General features: G+C 30.8%; 1 long non-coding RNA gene across 1 annotated transcript; it reads left to right on the top strand.

Moving 5' to 3' along the window:
* The first annotated feature begins 1,520 nt into the window (after nt 1-1,520).
* LOC117181864 lies at nt 1,521-2,357 on the top strand. Its single transcript, XR_004468190.1, has 3 exons — nt 1,521-1,687; nt 1,995-2,163; nt 2,255-2,357. It is a non-coding gene; the product is annotated as an uncharacterized LOC117181864 (long non-coding RNA).
* Nucleotides 2,358-2,743: the final 386 nt, after the last annotated feature.

Genomic DNA, 2,743 nt, shown 5'->3' with positions numbered 1-2,743 from the left:
ATGGCTCATTCCGCCCCCGAATAGTGGCTCATTCCGCCCCATAAGACATTTTTTAGTCAAATCAAAATTTCACCTATTTCGGTTTTACATTTATATATAAATCTATTGAAAACTTAAGGTCTAATACATAGGCTATCTAAGTAACCACTGAAAAAACATTTAATATGTGATTCTGCGTGATTCTTGAACCTTCTAAACAAATGAAAAACAGCAGAATACAGGTCTTAAAGTTTTTACTTTCGTTTTTTCCAGATTTATTCAATATCAAGCGAAGAATTGTCAAAAAAGAAGTTTGATAATGTTTTTCCTGTTATTAATACAAAAAAACATTTACAAAATAAATGATAACCTACGAGAAAATTAAGTGACTCATCTTACCACCTATGCTCATCTCGCCGCACCCTACCCTGAGACATAGTTGTAAGAAAATTCTGTAAAAAATGGAAGTGTAAACAAGTCAATTTTTTGAGGCCAGCAGGCCGAAAAATAAACGTTTATCTATCTATTAAAAGTGTCATATCCTTACAAGTATATTCTTACTATCGGCGAGAAAATTCGAGTTCTCTGGCTTTGACGTTGAAAAAGTAAGTGTAGAAAAAATGATAGCTTAATGAATAAATATGCAAATGCACTATCTTCAGTTCTAATGAAGATATAGTGAAGTGATTTAAATTCGAGGTAGTTAATTTGACTATCTGTAATAATTTAAAATTCGAATAAAGTGTGTGCTTCTTGTTGTCTTTGTGAAAATAGCGATATTTGAAGTCAGTTTTTTATATGGGAAAGCAAGTGCTTGAAACCAGCGTGGTGCCGTTTTTTCAGGGGATCGTCCACGGCTTTTCTCACCACAGGGCATGAGTTCGAAGTTGCACCTTTAAAATGATCCCTCTTTCGTTAAGCTATCACTTTCTTTCACTTACTTTTTGATTTTGATAGTAGTAATATTCTTAATGAAGTAAGCGAAATTCTTACTTTAAGAGTATCTCCTAACCAAAGGAAGAAACTATTCGTAAATGAGAAAACCAATAGGAAATAAGAAACGCGCAATGAAAATGCGCCTTGCTCTGTTCAATAATTTCTTTCAATGTTTTGTGCCACCTGCTTTTAAATCAGTTTCTTTTTTTTGTAATGTTAGACATTGAGTGTTTCCCTTTAAAGAAAAGGAGTTAGTATAACATATGAATAATTAAATATTTCATCAAAATATGTCAAAATGTTGTTAGTATATTGTGGTTTTCAATTGAAAATATAGTTTGTAAGCTATACCCCTGGCTTTGATTTTCACAATTTATTTACTTTTCAATTAAAGATTTCGCATGTTAAAATTGCCAATTTTTTTCTGAATTGCAAACTTCGTCCCAACTTGAAGAATTATTTCATGGCTACAACAGGGTTACTATATTAAACCTAGTTTAAACAAAATCTGTCTCACAGCTCTTGATTGCAGCACCATAAACTTGGCTGTGCATTTGTTTTAAGCTGGGCTCCATCTTGAACTTCTTAAACACAAGTAGATGACAAGTAGGTTAGTTTGAGGTTATTGGGAGGAGTAGTTTTGGCCTTTCGACTGTAAATATTTTTACATTATTATTCTAATTATAAAAAATATTGAAACTGAAAAGTACTCGTCGCGTTCGGAGACATCGACCAATTTCCAACACTCTAAGAATCCAGAACGAAAACGAAAGTAAGTAAATAATTGATAAGTAATTTAGGTTCATGACATAATAAAGTCAACCATCAAAATAAAATATGAATGTTTTACTTTTCTTTAAGATTAAATAAATTTCACAAGTTTAAGACTGCAAAATTTTAATAAAAATGTATTTAGTAACTCCTTTTTCATTTATTAAACAATATCTTATTTTGACGAATTTCACTTTTTAAAATATTGTTTACAAAGAAGTGGCTGACCTGTTAACTGATCCTTTAAATATAAAAAAAACCAAATATATTATGAATTATTTTTATTACTGTTTTTTTATGCTTTGCAGAAAAATGTTGAAAGTCTTCTTTTTGACAGGGCAAATCAAATCCGAAAATCCATTACCACTATGATCAAAAAGTACATGTCAAGAGAATTAGCCATGAGATTTACAGCTATAAAGAGAATAACAAATAAATTAATTTTCAAGGTTTTTTACTTGTGCTCTTCTATTCTCGGTGAGAAAATTATTATTATAGCGATCAATGATAATCTATCATTATTATGATTTTACTTTAATTTAAAATTTCTAATTTTTTCATTTTGCAGGCGTTGTTTGTGAAAAATACAAATCCACTGAGGATGAACTCAGCTACTTGAAATTTTTCTTTCAAATAAACAATTTTACCTTTATAAATGAGACTACAAACATAAATAAAGCCAAGTTGGGGCCAATTGGGTCCGTAAGTTAGGCTCTAGAGAGGCTATGCGTTTAATTCATGGTTTGGATCTGTCTGAATCCGCAAGTTGAGGCTAAAATTTTCCTATTTTGGGCCCAGCTAGAGCACTGACAAAATTTCCACACGGAACTATTTACATATATTTATTATGTATTTATTTCGCGCAGTGACACAGAGACATAAGCTCTATAGTCTAACATTAACTATACCTTATTACCATGCAGACAAGAACATAAATTCTTAAGGTAAGAGGGCCTCCAACTTACATTAAGAATATATTCTTGGCGCCTATTTAGGTTGCAAATATTCTATAACTTATTAAAATTATTAAAGTTAGAATAACGTTTTTTCATCGAAG

This window comes from Belonocnema kinseyi, chromosome 10 (genome assembly GCF_010883055.1).
Source record: "Belonocnema kinseyi isolate 2016_QV_RU_SX_M_011 chromosome 10, B_treatae_v1, whole genome shotgun sequence".
Classification (NCBI taxonomy): Eukaryota; Metazoa; Arthropoda; class Insecta; order Hymenoptera; family Cynipidae; genus Belonocnema; species Belonocnema kinseyi.
The sequence above is the reverse complement of the archived record's forward strand: the minus strand, read 5'-3'. Positions and strand labels throughout refer to the sequence as shown.